Source organism: Lemur catta, chromosome 3 (genome assembly GCF_020740605.2).
Source record: "Lemur catta isolate mLemCat1 chromosome 3, mLemCat1.pri, whole genome shotgun sequence".
In the NCBI taxonomy this organism is placed as follows: domain Eukaryota; kingdom Metazoa; phylum Chordata; class Mammalia; order Primates; family Lemuridae; genus Lemur; species Lemur catta.
Window position 1 is genome coordinate 106213298 of NC_059130.1, and position 26699 is coordinate 106239996.

The 26699-nt window shown below is 51.5% G+C and overlaps 3 long non-coding RNA genes across 3 annotated transcripts; 2 read left to right on the plus strand and 1 right to left on the minus strand.

Moving 5' to 3' along the window:
* Nucleotides 1–13440: 13440 nt before the first annotated feature.
* Nucleotides 13441–21008, minus strand: LOC123634293. Its single transcript, XR_006733882.1, has 3 exons — nucleotides 20927–21008; nucleotides 14593–14701; nucleotides 13441–13480 (listed from the first exon to the last, which is right to left on the minus strand). It is a non-coding gene; the product is annotated as an uncharacterized LOC123634293 (long non-coding RNA).
* On the plus strand, nucleotides 15054–20250 carry LOC123634292. Its single transcript, XR_006733881.1, has 3 exons — nucleotides 15054–15106; nucleotides 15551–15681; nucleotides 20075–20250. It is a non-coding gene; the product is annotated as an uncharacterized LOC123634292 (long non-coding RNA).
* Nucleotides 20625–22165, plus strand: LOC123634295. Its single transcript, XR_006733883.1, has 3 exons — nucleotides 20625–20684; nucleotides 20813–21024; nucleotides 22126–22165. It is a non-coding gene; the product is annotated as an uncharacterized LOC123634295 (long non-coding RNA).
* The last annotated feature ends 4534 nt before the right edge of the window (nucleotides 22166–26699 follow it).

Sequence of the window (26699 nt, forward strand, 5' to 3'; positions counted from 1 at the left end):
AATATGTACCAGCCATTGTACCAAGTGCTTTGTATGCAATATGTCACTGAACCTTTACAACAGCCACTGGAGAAAGGTATGACTATAATTCCCATTTTATAGACGAGGAAGTAGAGTCTCAGAGAAATGAAAACCTTGCCCATGATCACCCAGCTAGTAGGTGTCAGAGTTAGGATACAAACCCATATCTTCCTGGCCCTACTGCTAGTACACTTTTTACAGTGTACTGATTGCTTGCATTTCATAATAGTCATTATAACAGTACCAGCGAAGATGTGCAGAGCACCAGACGTGTGCCTAGGTACTTTACCTGAGTTCTCTTATTTAATTCTCACAACAACCCTATGGAGTGGGTACTATTTTAACTCCATTTTATAGCTTTGGGAACTGAAGTCAGAGAGGTGAAGTAATTTGCCCAATGTCACACAGCTAGGAAGGTGTATACTTGGGAAGTCAGGTGTGTCTGACTCCAGAACCCAATCTCTTGCCTACCACACTATCTTGCCTCTCTTTCCTAGTAAGGCTAAGCAGACATCTTTATCTCTGTTTGGGAGTTGAGAAAGCTGAGGTCCAGCAAGAGGTAGTGACATGCCTAAGATCACCCAGCAAGTCAGCAGCTAAGCAGGGACTTAAACCCAGGCTCCTGGGTCTTAAACCCAGGGTTATTTCCTCCCCCCATAATACCTGAATCCTGAGCATCAGAAAAATGCCCCTGTCCACTGGACATTTGGAAACCCTATACCTAGTTCCCCTAGGGGCGTGGGGAACCCCCTCTGCTGCACCAGGCCAGCATAAATAACCCAGAGTGTGGGGCAGAAACCTTTGCAAATTCCTCTCTGGGGAAGACAGCCGTTGAGCTGGTGACCCATGTGCACCTAACCTTGGGCACCTCTGTCTTGGCCTCCCCAAGTCATGGGCCCAGAGCTGGGAAGAAGGGGATTCCAGAGGAAGCTGCTCCAGGCCTGGGCTCCCACTGGCTGGCACAGCTCTCTGCTGTGATTTCTGCTGAAAAACAAAAAGCTCAATCCTTTAGGCCTAAGTGCTAATTACCAATAATGACATAATAACCATTGTGGGCCCAACAGCCAAACAGCCCCAACTAGAAATTCTGCATAGCTCAGGCTCCAGAACAAAAGACTTGGGCACTCCAACTGAAACTGATGCCCTGGCAGAAAATATCAGAAGCAAAAGGGCCTCAGGGTTGACCCAGCCAAAGTATTATCTGGCAAAAGGAGAGGATGATGACCACTCACTTTCTCCTTCATTCATACATTAATTTATTGAGAATCTACTGTGTGCTTAACATGCTCCTAGAGCCAGAGAGAAGAGGCTTCATTTATTCATTAATTCACTCCACAAATACTTATTGAGTACATACTATATGCCACATACTGTTCTAGGTACAGGGGATATAACATTGAACAAGACAGACAAAAATCACCATCACCACTGAGTGGTAATTACATTCCAATGGGGGAAGACAGATAATAACCAAAAAATCAACAAAATCTAGTATGTCAAAGAGTGATAAATGCTATGGAGAAAAATCAGCAGGGAGGGCAGTTGGGGAAAGAAAGATGTTACAATTTTAAATAGGATAGCCAGGAAAGGCCTTACTGAAAAGGTGACATTTAAACAAAAAATTTAAAGACATAATAGAACAAGCCACAAAAGTATTTGGGAGGAGAGTGTTCCAGGCCAAAGGACCAGCAAATGCAAAGACCCTGGGGTAGAAGTGTGCATGATATGTTCAAGGACTTGCCTGAGATCATACATCCATTCATTAACAGAGCTGAGGGGCTTGGGGGAAGGAATCAGACACAGACTAATCACCCACTGTGCCTTTAAACTTTCTCAGTCTTAGGACAATTCTGGAGGTAATATTTTGCTCACTATTCTCACCATTTTACAGACAAGGGAGTGAGATCCAATGAGAATGGGCAGGTCTGTCTGACTCTAACTTCCTGCTGCTTCCCTACCCCTCTAGTCTCTGCCCTGTCTATGCAAATTCTAAATATTTATTGAGTGAATGAGTGAATGAACCCTGTACATTTCTCAAGCCTTGCCTTCCCAATGAACTGTTTTCTGACTGGCTTTTCCCGATTTCTCTTTATTGTCTCTGTTAATCATAGAAATAACAACAACAATGATTCCAGTGTGTCAGCTATAGACTGAGTACTTTACACGAATTATCTAATTTAGCCCTTAAGTAATCCTAAGAGAAGGTGTTAGTATTTTTCCCACTTTATAAGTGAAAAAACTGAAACTCTCTGAGGTAAAACAACTTGTCAGCGGTCCCACAGCTGATAAATGGAGAAGCTGGGATTTAAACGGAGGTCTGTCAGTTCCTAAATCCCTATTTTTAATCCTGTAGTATTAGTAGAGACCTCTGACGTCAATCCCTCCACTTCCTTTTATAAACCAGAAAACAGGCTCAGGAAGAGCACACACCTGATCTCGCAGCGTGAAGAGCTGGGAGGGCTGGTGTTCCCTCCACTCTACCACGTTTGGGGCTATGGACCAGGTTTTCTCTCTTAGGCCTATTTCCCAGCCTCTGCAGAAGTCTTGGAGTCATCCTAGCTTCCTCAGGACAGTTCCAAGGAGCTCACAGTCCACCTCTGTCCTCTCAGCCTAGGCCGAGGTAGTGCAGGATCCCTCGTCCTCTCTGCTTTTACAAAGTGCCTGCAATGGCATTCATCAGAGGAGGCTGCGGAAGGGAACCTGTCTTGGGTGAGGCCAGGACATCCCAGCCAACCGGGAGATGGGAGGTGGGGAGGGGAGCATAAACAATGCTGAGCCTCTGGCTTTAAAACTGGTTTATCAGGTGTCATTTATTCAACAGAAACTGTATCAAATACTCCCGGTCCCTAGACTGGGAAGGGGGTAGGGCAGAAGAAGGTTCTTAAGAGGCAGCAGCTACAATAGCAAGAATAGTAGCTATGTACCATTGAGGACTCACACTAGGTGCTTTCTCTACATTATTGTTGATCCTCACAGTAAAATCAGCACCCCTCTACAATGGAGGAAACTGAGGCTCAGAGAGGTAAAGTGACAGCCAGGGTCACTGCACCCCTTTTTGGACACCCATTCATGTGACAGTGCAAAAAGGGTCTAGAGACCTGGGTTTCTACCGCGTGACCTCGCACCATCAGGCACCCACACTGATCTGAGGGTCCTGTGTCTGTTCTGAAAGGGACTTTGTGACCAGGAACTGTTGTATGATCCAGGAAGCTCAGGGATCCAGCCCTGCCCTGACCGTGGGGCCTCCAGCAATGTGGGACATCACACTTACTCTTCTTCCAAGCACCAGAAAAAAAGGCCTGATTATTAGCTTCTGGGGGTTGGGGGGGAGTAAAGGCAAATATTTTCCAAATATTTGTCCCTGTTTCAGGGTTGCTTCTGGCTTTGGCCTCCAGCCAGGGAGGAGACTCTAGGGTAGGGGGTAGGAGGATGCCCAGGCCTGAGGCCAAGAGGGGCAAGGGGCAGGAGGGAGCCAGCTGGGCAGTGGGCCAGGACCCCTCTGGGGACTCGGTCTTGTTTCTTAATCTTTCCCTTCCATTGTTGGCCAGAACAGAATGGCTGCCAGGAGAGGCAGGGGAAGCAGTGGGTGGGGCTGAGGACATTGAGGAGTCCAAATAGTGGTGATTCAATTAGAGCTCCTTTTTTTCAATGGGTGATCATTACATGTAGACACTGGGCCAGGCCACTTATACGAATTATCTCATTGAAGTTTCCACCCTTCCCTGTGAGGAAGGCCTGCTGTGCCCATTTTACTGAGGTGGAGACTGAGGGGCAGAGAGGTCAAGTGAGTGCATGAAGGCCACATGGCTTGTCAGTGGCAGGGCTCTCAGGGAACCCAGGTTGCTGACTCCTGAGAGAGGCAGCCACTAGGTCTGACTAAGGTGGTGGAGAGGAGGGGAGAACGCAGCACGATGGGGGAGGAGCAGGGTGGGAAGGCCCTGGCAGTCCCAGTGAGCAGAACAGACAGCTGTGAGGGTGCAGGAAGGAGAGGGGAGCCAGTGACCATCCCCAAAGCCCTGCCCAATGTGGGCCCTGCTTCCCCATCCAGCCTCGTCTCCTGTCACTGCCTGCTCTCCCTCTGTGCTCCAGCCATACCAAACCCAGCGCTCACCTGCCCTGAGCACATTATGTGGGCCCAAGCCTTTGCACATGCTGTTCGCCATACCTAGAAGAAGGTTGTTCTCTCCATTGCCTGCCTAGAGAGCTCTTATTCATCCTTCAAATCCCAGCACAGCTCTTTCTCCCTGATGCCTAGAAAGAGTTAAGTGCCTGCTCCCCTGGGCTCCCTCTGCATGTAGTGGTTTGTGCTCCCTGAGGGGCAGGAACCCTGTCAGAGTCACCTTTGTGCCCCAGAACCTAGTACAAGTCAGCGTTCAATAAATGTCGTCTCTAGTTCCATTTTATCACTGAATCTTTGAGACAGGCAAAACAGGTTTTCTTGTCCTCACTCTCAATGCAAAGAAAAGAAGGGCAAGAGAGGGAGTGAATTCTGAGGTCACACACACATTCAGTCACACTGGTAGGCCTAGAACCCAGGCTTCTCTGCACCATGCAGCTCCTGCCTGGCCCCCACCCCAGAGAGGTCTCATTCCTTTCAAACCCACCAGGGTCACTACAAAGGACCCCCAAGATAGGAGTGCAGCTCGCCCCAGGGTCTACCTCAGACACTGCCTGGGGAGCTGAGGAGCAGATGAGGGGCTCCCGCACCCTCCAGAGCCATCTGCTCTGGCTCCTCCTCCTAGATATGTCCCTCAGCCAGAGACTCCGGTGGCCCTATCACCCCCAGACTCCAAGATCTCACTCTCACCTCTGTCCTCTGCTGCCTGCCCACTGCAGTTCACTGTCACGTCCAGCTGGCTCTGCCTCCTGCACAGATCTCACATCGCCCACTGCTCTTTGTCCCATGGCACAGTTCCTGGCCCAATATCTCAGAATCTCTCACCTGGACAGTTGCCCATCCCTCCCTGTTTAATACCTAATGGCTCCCCATTGCTATGGGTCAAGTCCTCCTAACTCCCCTGAGCCTCTGTCTCCAGCTGTGTTCCCCCAAGTACGGGTCATGGCTCTGGACCTTGAGCCCTGGTGGTTCCTCAAAAAATACAAAATAGAACTACCACAGGACCCAGCAATCCTATTATTGGATTTATATCTAAAGGAGATAAAATCTTTATTTTGAAGAGATATCTGAACTCCCATGTGTATTGCAGCATTATTTACAATAGCCAAGATATGTAATCAACCTAAGTGTCCATAGATGGATAAATAGATAAAGCATTATGGTATATATACACAAAGGAATATTATCTGGCCTTAAAAAAGGAGATTTGCAGCACAATGTGGTTGAACCTGGTGGTAATTATGCTCAGTGAAATAAGCATGACACAAAAAGAAAAATACTGCATGATCTCACTTATATGTGGGTTCTAAAAATGTCAAACTCAAAAGAAGCAGAGAGTAGAATGATGGTTGCCAGTTCCTTCCACGAGGAATGTCCTTTCTCCTGCTCTCTGCCTAAGAACACCTATTCACACTTCAGTGCACCAATCGAAGGTGGAGTTGGTGGTTTTGGTGTCCTAGACTTGGAGCTTCCTAGGGGGCAGGGACTACACAGATTTATCTCTGGGCCCCCTGCCCACCACAGGGCCTGGTGCAGAGTGGGCATGAGTAAAAGCAGATGACCAGAAAAGGGATGTACATTCTTCTGTGAGGCCACCTCCCTCCCTTCACCCTACAGGTGCCTTTAGGAACCTATCAGACTAGGTTGCTATCCACCTATCCCCAACAGTTCCCTCCCAGACCTGGTCTCTACTATCCCAAGAGGGACATCTTTATAAAATCATACTCATAATTATGATAATAACAATAATCATTACTACCATTTATTGAGTACTCACCATATAACTCATTATTTAATCCTCATAAAAACCCTAAGATACAGGTAGGTTCTTTTATTATCCCCATTTTACAGGTAAGGAAACTGAGGCTCCAAGAAGTTAAATCTCTTCCCTAAGGTCACACAAATAGTAAGCAATAGATACGGGATTCAAAGCCAGGTCTGTCTGGACAGGCACTATGCTATCCAGCCTTCTCCCACTTTTTGTTATCTCCCCTCTTCAAAACTCTTGGAGTACCAGGCCTGGGTAGGGGATGCAGTGTGAGTGTGTGTTCGATGAATTTATCCATTCAACAAACACCCCAGTAGCTCCCACCAGCCCTGTGCTGGGCATTAGAGATGGACAGAGAGAACTCAGATGTAGCCTCTGCCTCCTTGGAGGAGATAAGAGCGTTTGATGCTAAGAGTTTGGGCCTTGGAGTCAGCAGACTTCGGTCTCAGCCCCGGCTCCACCCCTAAATAACTGTGGGTGCTGGGTAACCCAATTGACTCACCCAGTCCAGTGCCAGGTCTTTCATCCTCTAAGTGGGGATGATAATGTCTACCTCACAGGGGCACTGGGAGTACATGAGATCATGTGTTTAAAGTAGCACATATACCAGCCTGAGCAAGAGTGAGACCCCATCTCTACAAAAAATAGAAAAATTAGCTGGGCATGGTGGCACATGCCTGTAGTCCCAGCTACTCAGGAGGCTGAGGCAGGAGGATTGCTTGAGTCTAGGAGTTTGAGGTTGCTGTGAGCTATGATGACGCCACTGCACACTAGCCCGGGAGACAGAGCAAGACCCTGTCTCAATCAATCAATCAATAAAAAGCAGCATATAACAACCAGCCCAGCATATAAGAAACAGCCAATAAATGGCAGTAATACATGTGATGACTAGAGCTTCTCAGGATCCCTAGGCCACGGTGAGATGTCATTCTCTGGAGCCGTCCCAGGAACCTCCTCAGCCAGAGCTGAATGGTAATATTGATAATAATGCCTAACGTGCCCAATTAAATAATTCTTCAAGGGAAGTGTCCTTTATTAACCCTCTTTTACAGATGAGGCAACTGAGACAGAGAAGGTTTGTTACTGAACCAAGTCACACAGCTTAGGGGTGGCTGAGCTGGCACCTCCACTCAGCTACTTCCACACTGGGCCGAGCCCAGCCCTTACCCCAGGGACCTGGCCAGCCTACAGGGAGTTCAGGGACTTCTGGCTTCTAGATTCTAGTCCCAGCTGGGTGGGAAGTTAAAAGTGGGAGAAAGGAGCCAAAAAAGAGGGACACTTAGTCCCCTCCCAGAATAAGCCCAGGGCTGGGAAGAAACCAACAATTACCAAGTGGGGCCCTGTGCTGGGCACTTCTCATTGGCTCCTTCCCACATCCACGTGGGGAAAGTGTAATATATATGCCACAGATGAGGTCTCCAAGACTCAGAGAGGTTGATGACTTGTACAAGGTCACACAGCTAGGAAAGTGGTAGTACTAGGAGGGCCAAGTCTCTCCTTTCCCCTCCCACCTTCAGTCCCAGACCCTCCCAGCCACCCTCTCTTCTGATGAAACCTAGAGGCCCTGCCATTCCCTCTCCAGGAAGCCCAGTTGCCTAGGCCTCTCTCTGCTGATTGATGCCTGCTTGGTACCTAGCCCCTTACTCAGTTCAGAGGACCCAGAGCTCACTTTAACAGAGCCCTGGCCCCCAAAAAATTCACGGTCTACTGAGCAAATAGGGACTCATGTTCACTGAACCCTTATTATACTGGATACTTTATATCCATTAGCCATTTAATCCGATACAAAGCACATTGATAGGTGCATAGTAGATGCTCAATAAATATCTTCATTCATTCAGAAATATTCACTGAGCACCTACCATGTGCTACTATATCCTAGGTGCTGGAGATACAGCAGTGAACAGATAAACAAAAATCCCTGCCCTCAGGGGCCTTCCATGAATAAAAGAACAAATATACTTGTGTCTCATGGGTATTAATATTCTCATTTTACAGATGTGAAACTGAGGCAAACAGCCACCCAGCTGTAAGTGGCAGAATAAGGATTCTGTTCCAAGCCAATCTGCCCAAAGACCTTTGCATTGTATCATGTGACAAAAAAATCACCACCTAGTGTGTTAAGGGGCAGGAGAGGAGTTGGCCCTGTTTGTGGTACGATCCTAACTTCAAGAGAGTGCCCTCTCTCAGTACTTCCTCCTTTACACCTCCCAGTGGCCTCAGAGACACAGGACATGCATTAGAATCAGCTCATGTGGCAGTCATCAAGTCAAACCAGTACTCACCCAGAAGCAGCCATTGGGGTCAGCCAGCCAGTCGGAAAGAAGCCATAGAGCCATCGCCGGAGGGGCACATGGAAGCAAAAGACAGCAGTGAGACACAGAGCACAACCCACAGACAAGCTCTTTGGGGCCCCCCTCTTGAGCCAGGGCCTGGCCAGCAGGGATCCCTGCCCTCCCTCTGCCTCTGAGGCAAGCACCCTCCTAGTCAGTAACAATCTGATAATCTACCCTGAGCTCATCAGGCCTCCAAGTGCCCAGCCCACTAGAGAGTCCCTGTAGGACAAACATTAACTGAGCACCTACTGTGTGCCAGGGGTTGAGGATACAGTCTAAAGACAGACACGGTCCCTGCCCTTAGGGAGCCTCCAGTTCAGTGAGGAGGCAATGATGTAAATATTACTGAATTATGACTGTGATGTGTGCTTCAAGGACGAGACTTGAGAACTTGGGCAAATCCTGACTCTACTATTTACAGCTCTACTGTTTGTGACTTTGGGACCAGTTTTTAAACTTCCCTATGCCTCATTTATTTATCTGTAAAATGGGGAGAATATTATTATAGTATCCACCTCACAGCATTGGTTTGGGAGTTATATGGATTAATATATGGAAAACATCTGGAACAATGCTTGGCATTCATAAGTGTTAGCTACTATTATTACAGGGGGCTATAGGTATGGGTTTTGGAGGGACTTTGCATGGGTGAGGCCACCACCTACCTGCCAGAGTTGCTGTAGGGATTAAATGAGACGATGAGAGGTGAAGTTGAACCCAAAGCCTGGTACATGGTAACTACTCAACAGATGGTGGAGTTATTCTTAGGGCTGCTCTCCTGTGTCTCAACAAGGGGCAGTCAGGAGTGTCCCCCCACCACAAACACACACCCAGAAGTACAGCTTTGAACTGAGAGAGAACCAGCAGCCACATTCTCACCGGATTCTACAGATGTCTCATCTCGTTTAACCATCACAGTAATCCAGGAAGTGGACAAAGGAGAAATTATCACTAGTCCCATTACAGATGAGGACAGTGAGGCGAAGGGACTCCGCTCTGTGTGTCCTTGGATGTGTCACTTCACATCTCCAAGCCTAGTTAAGTGGCTGAGCCAGGATTCCAGCTCGCATCTGCCTGGATTTTATTCTCCAGGCTTTCTCTTGATTTTTCCCTTCACTCTCTGTGGTACTAGCTGTACATCCCCAGACAAACCTTTCAACTTCTCCAGCCTCAGTCCCTTCATCTAAAATAGTTGTTGTCCAACAGCTAGACTGGGATCCAAGCTGTTCCTGACCTCGCTCCTCCTCCATGGGCTCAGTCGCTGACACCCCAACCTCTCCTCTAACCCTTTACCATATAGCTCAGCTCAGCCACTATCCCACAGGTCAAGGAATGTCTGTGCTCACTTAAACTCATGTTTTCCAGGTGGGGAAACTGAGGTCCAAAATTGGCCACATACCTAAGGTTGCCTTGCAGTGCCCAGCTCTTGCACCTGGGCAGTAGTTGGGTGGGGCTGGCCCTCTGGGGAAACCCCCGGTGGGCCCTGACCTGCAAATTGCTCCCTCTGCCCAGGGAGCACCCAGCTTAGGTGGCACAGCTGTTCCCCAGCTAACCCAGCCTGAACATCCCACAGCTCAGAGCTTGCTCCAGCAGGGATCAGGCAGTCCCACAGGTAAGGGCTGAGCAATGTGGGTACCTCAGTACCCATGAGGTGAAGGCTCCCCCACTTAGTCAAGTCTGGGCTTTGGAGTTGAACCTAAGTTCAAATCCCAGCTCAGCTACTTCCTAGCTGGGTGACTTTGGTCAAGTCTATTCATCTCTCTAAACTCCTACAAAACTGGGATAATACTTCCGTCAAGAGATTGGAAGGATTAAATGAATTAGTGCTGCACATTAAAGGCTTAGAACAGAATGCTGTGTACAGTAAGTACTTAAAAGGCAGTGGCTCCAATTATGATTAGAGAACACAGGCCAAGAACAGGACTTGTGAGCCTATCCCACTCAACCTTGATCTTGCCCCATGGGATGAGGATGGGGGCTAAGTCCCAAACCACATCCTGAAGCTACAGTCGTGGGTACTGGAAGACCTGTAGAGACTCTAGGGGCATCTCCCCTACCCATTTCACAGAAAGGGAAATTGAGACCCAGGGAAAAAAGTGACAGGCCCACAGACTAAAAAGGGGTAGAATCCTGCCCTCTTTAAAAAACATCAGAGTCTTAGGCCCTGGGGAAGTTCTGAAGCCTCTCCCCACCCCAAGGGGACGGTCATACAGACCCACTCTGCAAACCCCAAACAAATCTCAGAGCACCATGACCTCTACAGTGAGCCCTTTGTGAGTATCCCATTCAGCTCTGTGACTAGCAGACCTATACATGGCACACAGTAGGTGCTCAGGAAGGGCTTGGGGAATGACCCAGTGAAGTTCATCCCTAGTTCTGCACCTTTGCTCAGGCTTCCTCTCCAGGGATCTCTCCTTGCACCGCCCCCCCTCACTCCCACGCCAGCCTCTGTCTCACTCTGCAGCTCAGGTCCCATCAGCTGGGTTCAGCTCTAGCCAGCAGAGCTCTGGGCCTCCATGGGGCCTGCACAGCGTCAGCATCTTCCCAGCCAGACTGGGATGTTCCTGCCCAGGACAGCCAGCCAGGCTCCTGGCCAGGGTCCACTCTGCAGAGAGGCGGCTCCACCCACTGGTCTAGGAGCCCTGGGAGCCAACAAGAGGGAGGCCAGCCTGGTCTAGGTGGTGCAGGGATGGGCCAATCAGGAGACAGCCAGGTGTGGGACCTCTTTGCCTCAATGAGTGCCACCCACACACCCAGGCACTCCACCCATGTGCCATGTTGCTGGGACCTGGCAGGCCCTGCTTGACTCTTCTGTATACACAGGGGAAACCTCAGGGCTTCCCCACTCCATTCCCTTCTTAAAACACCCCCACTGGGCTGCTCTCAGACTAGCTAACCATTCTCGTCACTGCATACTCATTGATTCACTTGATTCTGCTAATCTAAGCTCTGGATTATTGTCTAAGAGGAACCTGGGGTTCAGAGAGGTGAAGTGACTCATGCAAGGTCACCCAGCAAGAAAGTAGCAGGGTCAGGATTCAAATCCAGTTCTGCATGCAAAGCCTACAGGGCACTAGATGTCCCCTTCCCCCCCTCCCTCTCTGCTCCCCACAGTCTGGCTCCCTTTCTTCCCAAACCTTCCGCTTCCTTCTGCAAAGTCTCCCTTCCCCCATTCCTAGTCAGAATTGATAATTCCCACCTCACAACTGCTATAACACCTTATTTACAGTTATTTCTGAGGTGTCTGTCTCTCTGACACTCAGGAGGGCCTTGAAGGCAGGGAATGACTCCACTAAGTGCTGCTTAGACCTGACAGTCTGTCACTTCTGTCTCTACCTCCCCCTCTCTCACTTGCAAAAGTCCCTTAGACCTCCTCCAGCAGATCCCCTCCCCACCCTCCAGGCCCATAACTGGGGTGGAGGTGGGGAGCTTACTGCAGCTCCTAGGGCTCTCTGCCAGTGCTCTGGCCCCTCCTTGGCCCCTCCCTCTCCCCTTCAATAGCTCCAAACCTGTCCCTGACTTGATACCAGGCAGCTTTCACAGGGACTCCCAGTTGCCCTAAGCCCAGCCCCAGCTAGGCTCTCTCCAAGCCTCCTCCTTCTGGAGAAAAGGGCTCCAGGGGCAGAAAAGGGGTAGCTTTTTGCCCTAGTCCAGGAATTTGAAGGGTCACATTCAGCCACTCCCTTCCAGGAGAAGCTATGGGTCCTGTAATAACCTTCCCCAACCCCACCAGAATAGTCCTCCCTTCCCCCCTTCTGGGGCAAGCTTGGGCTAGGGTGGGTCTGCACAGGTCCCCCGCCTCCAACTAACTGGAGGGGAGGGGTCCTGTCCTACCCCAAAGAGGTGGGCCCTGCTGGAGAGTGTAGGTAAGGGTGAGACAACTCTAGGGGAAAGACAGAGGACACAGACAGGGAGAGACTGGGCCACACAGAGAAGAGATGTGAGAGATACAGAGAACCCAGGGATGAGAGCGAGCAGTAACCCGAGCCGGACACAGAGACCCGGAAGACCAGAGACAGAGGGAAGTCCCCTAGACCAAGCCTGGCAGGGAGTGTGTGGGGCTGGGGCGGTGACCGGAGGGCCACCCTGGCGGGCAGAGCCGGCGCCCCAGCTCGCGGGTCCCTCAGTCCGGAAACTCAAAGTCAGTTATATAAGGGCCAGAGCTGGGCGCGGGGCTCCAGGCCCGGTTGCCCCCTCCCGCTGCGCGGCGCCCGCCCGCCGGCTCCGGCCGCCGCCGCTGCAGCCCCGGCAGAAGCATGCGGGGCCGGGCAGGGCAGGGTTAGGGGGCGGCCTTGGGCTGCGCCGCTCTGCAGAGAACCGCCCGCGGGGACCGAACCCGGGACCCCTGCCCCAGACAGCCAGGACCAGCCAGGACCTGGACGTGTCTAGCTCTGGACCCGAGATCCCGGACCCCTCTCCTGACGCCTGTGCCCCTCCCTGCACCCTGAACTTCCAGACGCCCAGGCCCCTTTGAACCCCAAGTTCGGACCCTGGAATCCGGGACCCCTAGACCCCCTCTCTGGACCCTTAGACCCTGGTCTCCCCTCTCCTGGGACGGTCCCGGCCCTTGGGGGTGGCTTCTTCTGTCCCTCACCCCGTCCCTCCCGGGCACCGGGGGTCACCCCCCAGGCGGTCGCCCCCCGGACGGTCCAGGCTCACCTGGGCTGGACAGGGCAGGGACCTGGCCAGGCCGGGCCAGGCCGCGTTCTAGCTCTACGCCGCTCTCTCCCTTTAAGAGGTTCCTGCCACTTTGCCCCGGCGGGGGCCTCCACCTGCACTGACAGGGCAACTCTAACGTGAGGCCCCGCCCCCGGCCCGGGAGGCGCTCCGGTTGGTGCAGGCAACTGCCAATCAGCGGGGCGCGGGGAGGACGGGGCAGAGAAGTGAGAGCGCCGCAACCGGGAAGGGGTGGGGGCTGCAGGTGCTGCCTGGTCTGGCAGGGACGCGTAGTCGGGGCAGCCCAGGTAGACCCAAGGGGTCAGCGGGGGGAAGGGCAGGGAGTTCCTGGATTGACTGGTGTGGTCTCTGACGTCATGTGGCAAAAGTATGCTGCAATTTGCCACGTGGTGCTGCCCCTAAGGGTACTAATGGGAACAGGGGTTGGTCATAGGGGATCTAGGAAAGTGCCCTAGCCAGACTCACCTGGATCACTTGTCCCACCACTTCGTCCTGTATGACCTTGAACAAGGCACCTCTCTGAATCCGAGTTTCCTCAACTATAAATCTTACAAAGTTTTCCTGAGAATTAGTGATACATGTTAAATGTCAAGGACAGGTCTGGTATTCACCCAGCAGACATTCAGTAAATGTGGGTTCTGGTTCCTCTCATGCCCATCTTGCCACTCTTCTCAGTGACTTTTCCCTCCTGATGGTCCATCCCATCAGCTCTGTAAGATGCTTACATGGTCACTGGTCCAGGACCCCTCCCGCTCCATCTCATTTCAGACCTGTGCTGGCCCTCTTAGGGCCAATGTCAGGAAGCCACCACCTCCCAAGTGGCTCTTTCATTTTAAAATTATCCTGAGACTTCAAAAGCTCTTCCTCAGATTAAGGCCAAATCTGCCCTTCAGGACTTCTGCCCACAGAGAACATGCCTAACCCCTCTTCCATGTAGAGGAATTACAGGATCATAGGAACATGGAATATTCCAGGCTGGAGAGCTATGGAGAATTAATCCTTTCTTTGGACAAATGGGGAAAACTCAGTCTCACTGAGGACAAGTGACTTCCTATGAAGTCCTATGAGTTTAGTGATCGTCCTAATAAATAAGCTAATGAGACTGCCTGGCTTCAATCCCCAGCGTTGCCACTTAGTAGCTGCGTTACTTTGTGCAAGCTGCTAATTCTCTCCAAGCTGGTTCCCTCCTTTGCAAAATGGGGCTAATAAAAGTATTTCTCTCAAGGATTGTTGCAAGAATTGAATGAAATAATCCATGTAATGTGCTAGTCTCAGGTTAAGTATCCACTAAGTGTGAGCATTTATTATGATTATTGATGTTATTGTTCTATCAATACATAAATGAATTAAAAGTCATAGATTCATTTCCTGCCCCCCAAATTCACTGAGATGGTCTCTGAGTCAGGTCCTGTTTTATGCTTCAAGGCCCTGATCCCAGCCTTCAAGGAGCCCATAGTCTAGCAGAGGAGAACCAGACTGGGCCCCTAGACCTGGGGATATTCTCTGAAAGACAGGGGCTCCACACCACAGAAGCTTTGGTCCTTTGACTGGAAATCCAGACACATGAGACTCATTCAGTCCCTAGCCATGTCAACGCCAGGGGGAAACTTGGGCACACACACAACCAGACTCCCAAGCACATTGACATACCTTTCCGTTGCCTGCATACTCACCTGCCTACCAGGCAATGTTGCCCAGTGGTCATGGGTTAGGAATTTGGAAGCAGTTGATTCTGGTCTCCGCACTTAACAGCTTTGTGCTTTTGGACAAGCCACTTCCCCTCTGGGGTAAAATGGGATCAATAATAGTACCAACTTTGTACAGAGCTGTTGTGATGATTAAATGAGAATATGTGAAAATACATATGCAAGTACTCAATAATGGATCTAGTGTTATTTTGTAATTGCTCCCACAATTGTTTACACACCCAGGAGAGAGCAGGCTGTGAACTCCTTGATTTGGCCTCTGCAAACAGTGGCTCCTCCCCCCACCCCACCCTCATCCCATACTCAATCAAAGGGTAGGGAAGAGGAAAACCCCAGCAGTCAGTGGACTGGACTATTTATTCTAAAGAGCTGCTGTAGGCCCTGCCCCCTCCCTGTTGGGGCAGGCACGTGGCTCCAGCTCTGTTGGGCTGAGCTGCCTGTGGGTGACTCAGCAGTGCCAGCGCCTGCCCCAGACTGATAAGTGTGTGTGTGTGTGTGTGTGTGTGTGTACGTTGTGGGTAGCCAGAGAAGGCTCTGTGTTTCTGAGTTTGCGCATGGGAAGTACATCTGGGAATATGTTTGTGATCTTATGTGTCTCCTGTCTCTGTGTATTTGTATATGTGTGTGTGGTGGGGGCGTGTGCATTTTTTGTGAGTTTGTATAGAGGGTGTAACACTGTGTCTGTCTCTCTATGTGTCCTATAAACTGGTTGTCCCTGGGCCCCAGGCTAGAGAGCTCTGCCCTGCCCCCAGGGCCTCTCCAGCCAGGCACCTGTGTATGTTTCTTATTGAGGTGACTTGCACACTTGTGTGGATGAAGGTGGCCTTGTCAGGCACTGCATGGGGGGGCTGTTACTGCCTAAACATCAAGTGCCCTGCCCCACTGCCTCTGCCTGTGAAGTCTCAGTCCCCTCCTCCCTCCCCAGACCGCAGGGAGCAACCTCCTGAAGCTGCTGCTCACATTCTCTCCTTTCATCTCACTGAAGCCTTACAGCCAAAAATGTTCTGAAGGGGTCTGAAGCTCAGAGAACTGCAGTGACAGCCAAAGATCACACAGGTAAGTTATAGAGCGTGTGAAAGTGACAGGCAGGGGGCAGCTTTCCTCCCCAGGATGCACAGTCAGTTCGCTGGGGCCTGTGGGGGACTGATAAACTCCAGGTGCAGAGCAAGGAACCTGTTTGCATCTCCCCCTCCTCCTCTGAGAAGGCCTGGGCCTCTGGCTGACTGCTTATCCTGCCAGAGCCTGGGCACGGCCACCAGCTTCAAATGGGCTTGAGCTGTGTGATAAAGAGGCCAGGGCACAGATGGGGGATGGGGGCGGAGGGTGCATGTATGGGAGCATTTGTGCCCTCAACAGAACTTTATTGAGCACATTAGTAAAAGCTGACCAATACCCCACTCAGTCTAAGTGGGAGGAGAGTCACAAGACCAAGCCACAAGCTATGGTGGAGAGGGAGGGGGAGCAGCTCAGGCCTGAAGCAGACAGAGGGTGTGGCAGTTGCAGGTTAGAATCCCAACTCCATGATGTAGAGGGTGTATGACCCCTCCTAGCCTGTCTCCCCTCACAAGGCCTGCCTTTCCCAGCCCCAAGACACTAGAAGGGAAAACCATTTGTAAACTGTGAGTTGCTCTCCATACATAACAAATGTTCCTGCTGTGATTAACGGCCTCCTATGAGGAAGGCACTAACATACACAACTGCACCCAAAGCCCAGATAGGCGAAAGTGATTCCATCTGAGGGATTAGGGAAGACTGCCTGGAGGAGGTGACCTCCCAGCTAGACTTTTAAGGATGGCTGGGCACCGTGGCTAATGCCTGTAACCCTAGCACTTTGGGAAGCTGAGGGGAGGCAGGAGGATTGCTTGAGGCCAGGAGTTCAAGACCAGCCTGGGCAACATAGTGAGACCCCACCTCTATAAAACAAACAAAAAAATTAGCCAGATGTGGTGGTGTGCACCTGTAGTCCTACCTACTCCAAAGGCTGAGACAGGAGGATTGCTTGAGCCCAGAAGTTTGAGGTTGCAGTGAGTTATAATCAAGTCACTGCACTTTAGCCCACTCTAGCCCCAGCAACAGAGAAAAAAAATGGATACATTCACTACATGGAAATGGGAGAGGGCACTGCAGGTGGAAGAACAGTCTGCACAAAGGCTTGGAGTGTAGATATGATAGTGAGGTGAACTCTGGGAACAGAAAATGGTCTGGTATATTAGAAGCACAGAGTGAATCATGAGACCAAATTGTGGAAGGTCTCAAATACCAGGTTAAGATACGGAGGGACAGACATTTGGAGGTGGTCAGTGAGTGAGTCTTTGAGATAGAGGCAGCTATGCTCTAGCTGTGGTGTGGCAGTCATTTGGGTGAGAGGTGAGGGGAGGGGAAAAATTGGTGGGGTCAGGGACCCCTTCCCCAAGAGGATGCATTTGAGGGTTGGGGCAGATCCCCAAATGACATCGAGGTGGGCAGGAAGCTTCAGAGCCCTTCCAAGGGAGGGGCGAGAGTTGGTAGGGATGGAGAAAAAGCCAAGTCGGACACTCTATTCCAGGGAGGGACCTGTGCTTGAGCACAGAGGGTGCCCACCAATGAACATTTAAGGGCTCTGAAAAGCCCCACTGCCCAGGAGTTCCTCTGGGTTTGCTGCGGTGTGGGATGGGGCCCAATCCTGCCAGCAGAACCCCTTCCAGGGGAGGTGCCATCTCCAGAAGGCCCTGTTGAAACCATGGTTGTCAGTGACTGTCAGCTTATTACATATATGCCAGGAGCTTCGCTAACCTGTCCCCATGTAATATGCCTATTTTATGGATGAGTAAAACGAGGCAGAGAGAGGTGAAGTGATCTGCTCACTGTCACACAAGCCAGTAAATTCAAGCACTTGAAGGCAGTACTCCCTACTGGCAGGGAGGGGCAGGAAAGAGCTGATAGGGGCATGTGAGGACAGCTGAGATTCTGGCTTCATGGAACTCTGGAACCTGGGTGGGGCTGGCGCCAGGGTGAGGGAAAGACGGTGTCTGTCGCCCCCTCGAGGTTATGGAGCCACTGGGGTGGAGGTGCAGAGCTGAGCCTTCAGGGCTGCCCGAGGGCTGAGAGCCTGGGAAAGGGGGGGTGACTTCGAAGGTGTCAGCTTCAAGTCAGGGGTTGTGGTGCAAGGGTGGGCTTTCGAGTGGCACTGTCCATTGCAGCCTCACAGCTCGCACAACCTGCGGTGAGACCCCAATAAGTCCCTTGTGTTTGCTCCTCACTTCTTTTCTCAGGGCCTTTGAGAGGACAAAAGAGATCATCTTTCATCCTGTGAAGCCCGTTCACAGTGTTTATTCTCTCGTTGCAGTTGAGGAAACTGAGGACCCAATTGGCAGATCCGGGATTTGGGGGCCTGAAGCTTGTTGGGGGCCTCTTGAAGAAAAAGAATGCAAAGTCAAGAATACAAAAGGCCTATAAGCTACTCAAGACCAGAGGACACAATCGGGAAGGAGGGGGGTCAGAGTGGTAGGAGACAGGGGGTTACTCTGCTGAGGCTAGCACTGTTCACTTTTCCAAACTGTACAGAAACGCATGACCTTGTAAACACAAGGCCAGGGTCCCTCCTAGCGGCTGTGCAAGTGTGGGGCCACCTCAGGCCTGGCAGAGTACAGTGTGGGGCGTACAGGAGAGTACAGGAGTACTCTTGTACTCTCCAGAGTACAGGAGATTTGGTAATTCTGAAGCAAGAGCAGGATCTGGGTTCTTGTCTCCCAACCACCCACCCTGGCAGGCCTTTCACCCCAGATCTTCTAGAGCTTCCTACCTGGGACTGAATCCAGACTCACTGCACTTTCTACGTGGCCACGTCCTAGGAGCTGGGTTGCTCTAGCCAGGATCGCTCTGGGATCCTCTGTTCCATCCAGTCAAACCGTGTTTTGCTTTCAGGTTTGGAGGTCTAACCTCATAAAGTCAGGAAGTCTTCTCTGCCTGCCCTTGCCTCCCCAGGCAGTGCCAGCACTGTGCTTGGCACCCGGAGGTTTTGATCTGAGTCCCTGAAGTGCTGTCATTCTACTGTTACCCACGAGTGGCCAGTCCAGATGGACTCATCCTGAGCCTCTCCTCTTGCAGCCAGGTCTGTGCTGGGTACTGCAGGGTGGGGCTCGGGAGACACAGAGAGAGCTCAGACCTAGTCCCTGCCCTTTTCTAAATGCTTAGGGCCAAGAAGAACTTAGATATCAACTAGTCCAAGTGGTTGTCAAACTCTTAACCACAGAATTCCAGTGCATGCAACAGAGGGAAGCAGGGCTGTTATGAGTGAAGCAGTGGATGCGTGGGGGTGGGGGGGGGAGGTCCATTTGCTTGGCCTCCCCGTGTGCTACCCCGTGCTCTGCTTCTCCCAGTCCCTCTAAGGAAGCATGAGTTGGAACCTCTGCTCTAGTTCGAGCTCTTTGCTTTAACAGATGAGAAAACTGAGGCCCGGCAAGGGTAAGAGACTTGACCAAGGTCACAGAACAAGGTAGTGGCTGAGGCTGGATTCAAACCCAGGTCTGCTTGACTCTAGGTTTGAGGTCTCTTTCCTCAACCTCAATACTGGACAGTTGGGGCTACACCATCCCTTCCCACCCCTGACCTGCCTTTCCCTGCACCCTCACTCTGGATGCTCCATCCACTCAGCAGAGCCGGGATGGTGAAGAGAAACTTCCAGAAGCCCATAGGAATGGGTCAGTAAGGAAGGGGCCTATTTGGAGCTCCCACACTGGAATGAGGACAGGGACTGGACTTTGTTCACAGCTTATTCTCAGTCTAAGCACAGAGCCCGCCACATAGTGAACAATAAAATATTAGTTGAATGAATGAATTCGAGGCCCCAGGTGGGGAAATCACCCCTCCAGGTGGACCTCATCCACCTCTGGGTGCTCTCTTGATCCCTCAGGTTGGGGACCTGGGCTGGGCTTCTTGCAGGTAGTAAAAATTCTCAGCTTCTTCTTTCTCTTTCTCTTCAGAGCATTGTCCTGTCAGAAGCCACTGTGTGACTTTGGGCAAGTCACTTGCCCTCTCTGAGCCTCCATCTCTTCATTTGTTAAAAATACTCACCTGAAAGTGGTTCCTTTTTGGTGCTTTTTGTTTGTTTGTTTGTTTGTTTGTTTGTTTGAGACAGGGTCTCGTTCTGTCTTCGCCCAGGCTAGAGTGCAGTGGCATCATCATAGCTCACAGCAACCTCAAACTCCTGGGCTCAAACGATCCTCCCGCCTCTGCCTCCCAAGCAGCTGGGACTACAGGTGCACGCCCCCATGCCCGGCCTTGAAAGTGTTTTTAATTCATTCAATTGAAAAAGCTATTAGGACTTTTTATGTGCCAGGCACTGCTTGAGACACATGAGATTGAGAAAACATAATAAAATAGGGACAGCAGTGCCTGGCACCTAATGGGCAGTCAGTCATTGACAGCCCTCCACCTCACCCTACCTCTCCCATTCATGTCCCTCTTTCAGAATCGGTTCCCGCGCGCAGCTACCAGGGGTGAGGAGCGGATGAGCGATGGAAGACAGGTGGCAGAAAGGAGTAGAAACGAAATAAGGGTGCTGATGAAAGATGTGGCCGGTAGATGGCAGCAGTGTCCGTGAAATGAGCCTCGCCTCTGCACGCTTCACCTAAATTTCTCCCAGGCCAAGGGGTTCGGCTATGTTATGTATGAACGTGGGTGTATGAATGAGTGTGTGCCCCGGTGGGAGGTGTGCATACGAAGAAGTGCACCTGCATGCCTGGAGTATGAACGCGTGTGCATGTGAACGTGGCCGGGTGCCAAGAGTGAGTCTGTGAGAGAACAGAATGTACCCCAGGTGTGGCGTGTGTGGGGGGATGATGTTTGTTCACACAGTCGGGTGTGTGTATGTGTGTGGCCTCTGGGTCGATGTAGGCCTCTTTGCAGGTGACTGTGTGGTGTGTGTGAAGCCTCCCCCTACCCCAGGGCAGCACTTCTTAAACTTTTATTTTAGGTCCTGGAGTATCCGATGAAGGTTTAGGATCCTGCAGTAAGGTGCAGTTTTTACCCCATTTCAGAGGGCTCTGGATCACCTGTGATCCCCCTGGGGGTTCCTCTAGGTGAGGAAATACACCAATACACCCAAATGTTAATGGAAGGGGGACCTATGGGTGATGGTTTTTGCCTTTTTTTCCATGTTTTCCAGGTTTCTCAGTTTCTATAATTAGCACCTATTACTTTGATACAGGACCAAGAAACCTCATAAATGTTACCGAAGAAAAGAAAACCCCTACTGTGCATGCATACTCACATCAACACCCCGCTGCGCTCACACATGCTGTGTAAACACACACACACTCACCTTCAGGCTGTCCTTCCCAGCCTTAGAGGGAGTCGCGTCTGAGTAGAGCTGTCAGGCCTCTGTGAAGTCTCCTTGACCCAAGTCCCTCTGTGAGCAAGGTGAGGCCAAGCAGTCACCCCCATCCACGCAGCCTGGTAGCCCCGTCCCTCCCCTTGTCCCCACACTGTCGGCACTGAGGGGTGTTGAGGTCCCAGTCTGGGGCAGGGCTGCCCGTCCACCTGCTGCTCATCACCTTGACGTGAGCAGGCCCTTGGCTGAGGCCTGCCTTAAGACTAGGCCTCTGAAGGGAGGCTGCCCTGGGGGGTAGGGGTGGGGGCTCCAGGCCCTGGTGGCCTCTTAAGGACAGGTCACCTGTGGTGGGGAGGCAGATCTGGGCCAGGAAGTAATTCCCCTCCAGAGAGTTACTTATTAACCACCAGGGCCAACAACTATTTGAGAACACAGAGGGTGGTGAAGGTCTGTCCAGGTACGAGGCTCTAACTCCCACCTGAGCTGCCCTGAATGCACACGGGAGGTTTGCTGCCTCTATGGCCCGGGAAGGGTGACTGAGGGGCAAGGGATGGGAAGGAAGGTGGGAGGGGAAGAGGGAGGGGCAAGAGGAAGCCAACGGAAGCCCTGAGAGGCATGTGGAGTGTCTGGAGGACAAGGTACTTAGATTAGGGTTGGGGGGTGGGGTGCACAGGGATGAGGAAGAACCAGTTTGGGGGGCAGAGTCCAGAGGTTTGCTTCCAGGCGTGCTCTAGGAAGTGGCTACAGCTGCCTGTGTATCTGTCTCTCCCATCAAACTGGGGCTCTCTTAAGGACAAAGCGGTATCTCCTCCAGGATGGGTACTGAGGGCAGGACTAGACTTGGCGTGAGCGGGCAGGTCTATGTCACCCCTAGACTGGGTCCCACCTCACAGAGAACCACAGAGGTGAGCAAAGAAACAGCCAGAGATGCAGATACTGAGAACAGTGCCCACTTTATTAAGAAAACAGAAAGTTGGGTCCTTGGTACCAAGAAGGAACCTGGGGTAGGCAAAAAGGCAGGTGTTCCAGTCGAGCTTTGTTTTTGATGTGCCTGCCTCCCTCGCCCCCAACGTGCGGCAGCTCCAGTTACACGCTTCCTCCTGTCTCTGGGCAAATGCCTAGTGATTCACCAATAGATGTCTGTTTCTGGGATCAAGGAACATGAGGGAAATGCCTCGGTTCTCTTCCAGAAAGGCAGAGTCCTCAGATCCATCAGCTCCTACCTCTGCCCCCACACTGTGCAGAGGCCCAGAAAGGGACAGAGACCGGCCCAACATCACAGCAAGGAAGTGGATGACAGAGTTAAAACCACATTCCCTGGCTCCTGTCTTGGGACTCATTCTAGAAGATCAGCCCCATCAGATGGATGTCATCTGCATAGGCACCTGCCAAGGGACTCCAGCCCATGACACAAAGGCTGAAAGGCCCTAGCCAGTGCCACGAGGGAACTTGCTTCCTTTCCAGGCTGTCTCCCCCATTCTGGGGTCCCTGGGAGGGCAGTCCTGGTGAGGACAAAAGAGGACAGCCATGTATGAGAAACTTGGGGAGAAGACATCCTCTTGAAAATCGATTCTCCAATGCATGCTGCCCCCGCTTCTGGAACTCAAAGAGATAGTTAAAAGAGAAAGTCCTTTGCTCCTGACCCACCTACAGCATTAAGAAGCATGGGTCAGAGCAGGCATAACTGAATACTAGATAACACGAAAAAGCTCCATTTGTTGAGCACTTGTTATGCACCAGGAGTATCAATTCATCCAGTGGGTAAACTACTCTGTGCCCACTTGCACTTGCTGGGAACACTTCCATGACCCAAACAGACAAGGTCCTTCACTCACAGCCTCTTTATAAATCTTCCCAACTTCGTACCAGGTAAGTTTTGTCATCCGTGATTGAGGAAATGGGCTCAGAGAGTGAAATGACTTACCTAAGGTCACACAGCAAAGACATGGCCAGGCAGTTGGAAAATTACAGAACAAGCAGGACTTCCAAGGCAGGGAGGGAAGGGATGGGGAGAGGGTCCTACCACGGTCATGGCAGTTTCTTGGGCGGCCGGCATGTGCCTCTGCTGCCAAGGTGATGAGGCACAGAACTCAGCACAGAGAATGCTCATGTCTGCAACTGTGAGCTGGACCTGAGAGTGTCCCTAGGGCCCTCTGTGTAGTCACAGCGCGTTTTCTCTTGGGAGGCAGGAGGAGGAAAGCAGACGAAGTGGACTTGACAGACCTAAGAGGGGATCCTCGCTGGGCCAACCACTAGCAAGCCACGTGGCCTTGTGCAAGTCATTCCCTTCTCTGAGCCTCAGTTTCCTCATCTGTAAAGGGTAGGTAATAACAATAGTGCCTTCCTTGTAGTCATGCCGTGAAGACTGAGTGAGTAACTCTATGTGACCAGGCACAGAGAGTGCCGCGCATTACCCGTTGCTGGTGCCTCTCACGGAAATGGCGTGTGGGAAAGCGCTCTGCACCCTGGAAACGACTGTGCACAGGGTGGGGCTGTTCCCTGGGGATGGCACTGGGGCTGGAGACTGGGCACCCTCCCGTGCCACACTCTACTGCATCAGCAGGTCCATCTTGAGAACCCCCACCCGCCCCTCTCTAGAATTCCCATTGTGAATTCCCAAACTGCTTGCAGCCAGAAGCAGGCGGCCAGCTGTCCTATCTCCCAGCTGCCAACATCTGCAAGCTCAGAGTGGGGAACCAGGTCCTGAGTCTCTCCTGTCACTCCTCCCAGCGTGGGGCCCAGAGCTAAATAAAGGAATAAATAAACAACGAATGAGAAGTGTGTGTATATACTTTGTGTGAGTGCTGGGGCCAGGACCTAGGGGTGTCACTTCCTAGGGGCTCTGGGGCCTCTGGGGCTGGCTCCCAGCCTGGATCTGCAGCAGTTGCTAGGCGGGGCAGGCAGCCGGGAGCCAGAAGCCAGATCCTCGGCTAGGGGCCTGTCACTGACACAAAGAGAGGGGCTGGTCTTTGGATTGAGACCCAGAAGGTGCCCAACCTGGACCGTTCTTCCAAGTCCACTGAGGACACTGGGGGCCCCTGTCTACCATTTCACATTCTGAGCATTTCACATTCTGAGCTAAGCAAACCTCCTTAGAGCAGCTGCCTCTGGCACCCGCATAATTATTAGAGGATAATGCTGTATTGAGGGCCTAGGATGTGCCAGGCACTTTGGCAGGCACTTTGCTCACTGTATCTCTAGCTTTCAGAGGGAGCTCTTAGAGGTGAAGTGATGTGCTTGAGACCACACTTCTAGCAAATGGCCAAGAATCCACCAAAACCAGGACTCCAATTATTAGAGATTGACCCATTCCCTCATCTTAGATTTAGGGGGAAACAGAAGCTCAGAGAGGGCAAATCCCTTGCTTAGGTCACACAGCCAGTATCTTCAGAGCTGGGATTTGAATCCAGGTTTGGGGGCTGCCCGGGCCATGTAGAAGACTGAACTTGAGGGCTCTGGTTTACTCCCATCACCCTCCTGCCCTCCCTACCCCCATCCTCTTATGACACTTGACATTATCCATCACTCCCTCCCCCTGGGAACGCCCTCCTCCTCCAGTTTCCATGGCAACACATTCTCCCCATCCTCCTGCTTCTCTGGCAGTTTCTCCCTCCCCACAGTGGCTCCTGAGCCCAGGAGGCAGGGGGCCCCCGAGCTAGGTCTCTTCTCTCTCATCATCACTCCCCATGAAAGGTCACCCACTTTTCCCTGTAGGTCTCTAGCTCTGACCTTGCACTCCAGCTCCACAGTTTTTTTTTTTTTTTTTTGAGACAGGGTCTTGCTCTGTTGCCCAGGCTAGAGTGCAATGTGGTCATCACAACTCACTGCAACCTCAAACTCCTAGGCTCAAGCGATCCTTCTGCCTCAGCCTCCTGAGTAGCTGAGACTACAGGTGTGCACCACCACACCCAGCTAATTTTTTTCTATTTTTAGCTCTTGCTCATGCTGGTCTCGAACTCCTGAGCTCAAGCGATCCTCCCACCATGGCCACCCAAAGTGCTAGGATGACAGTTGTGAGCCATTATGCCCAGCTGATTTTTCTATTTTTTGTACAGACAAGGTCTCTTTATGTTGCTCAGGCTGATATCAAACTCCTGGCCTCAAGCGATTCTCCCACCTGAGCCTCCCAAAGTACTGGGATTACAAGTGTGAGCCATTACGCCAGCCCCAGCTCTACTTTAAAGTAATAACTGCCACTTGCCCTGTGCTTAGAGTTGACTTATGTGCTGGGCCCTACACATACATTAAATCCTCACAAACACCATGAAGGAAGTCCACTCTACAGATAAGGAAACAGGCTCAAAGAGGGAAAGCCAAGATCTGATTCCAGCCTTAACCACTACTCCTATTGTATCAAGAAGAGATATGAAATGGTAGGACAGTTCTGAAACCAGGGGCAAAAACCTCCCTCCCTCCCCGTAGAGAGAGAGGAATGGAAATTTTGGGGGAAACAGACCTACTCTGCAGTTTTGAGAACCCTGTGATGATCTAGAATTACACTGTCAATTTAGAGCTTTAAAATGCATCAGGCGTAGTACATTTTGAAATGTGAAGATGTGGAGAGCTTCAGGAGGAATAAAAGTTCATAGAAAATTGCCCTTTTCCTTTATATTTTTCCATTTGGTTTGATGCCTGGAATTAACTGGAAACTTGGACCCTAGAATTCCACTGACCTGAGTTCTGCCAATACTAACAGGCTTTGTGACCCAAAGGCAAGTGGCTTGACCTCTCTGAGCCTCAGCTCTCTCGTCTAAAATGGGCATAATACTACTTCACCCACTGGGCTGTCATGAGGACCAGATGGGGTGAAGTGCATGAAGCACTTGGCCCAGAGCCTGGCACACAGAAGAGCTCAGTCAAGCCCCGTGCTCCAACCGCATCCAACTTTTTGGGTGTGCCAAGTACTTAAACATCCCCATGCTTTTGCACACACTGTACCCTCTTCTTGGTGGCCAACTCCTATTCATGCTTTAAGGCCCCCTGACCCTTTTCCATCTTTTAGGGAATTGCTACAAACGTGTTTTAGTAAAAAGCTAGAAAAGGCACTTCCCTGTGACACCCTCCCTGGGGCTCTGTCACTACACTCACCACACTGAGATGCAACCATGTTTGTGCTTTGTCTCCCAGCATTGGCTGGGGCCTTCTGAGGGCAGGGCCACGTCTGACTCATTCCCAAGTCCCAGTGCCCAGAGCGTGTATCTCGCATGGAGCAGATTCCAATCCGAGTTTGCCTTACCTTAAACGCGCGTGGTCTGAGCCTAGCCCCTGCTGTGCCCAGGACAAATTTATCCACCAGAAGTGGTAAAAAGCAGCCAGATCAGTTACAGTCCCAGGAGATGGCAGTGAGCAGACTTCAAGCAGCCTTGAAACAGGTCTGTCCTAGGAGGGGCTGAAGGGGACAGTCTTTGCGAGGAGAATAAACGGCGTGGCTCTAACATTACCTCATGCAGGAGTCTTCTCTGGTTCCTAAATTGTCCCCTTTCCCTGCCATACCCCCAAAGCATTAGCAAGAGGAGTCCCAGATGATGAGGAGTGTCCAGGAGTGTCCCTGACTTGCTGACTCCCCCCTCCAACTCAGACACAGAGGTCTCTGTGGTCCATATGGGTGGTGAAGTGATCTAGGAAGGTTGGGACCCCAAGTCACGGTGGCTTAGCAGGCTGGATGTGAGTGTTGGGCACTGCCCCACAGCTTTCCAGGCCCCTGGGGAGCCATTTCCTGAAGGAAGAACATCCCCAGGTCTGGGGCTTCTGGGGACCTCACCCT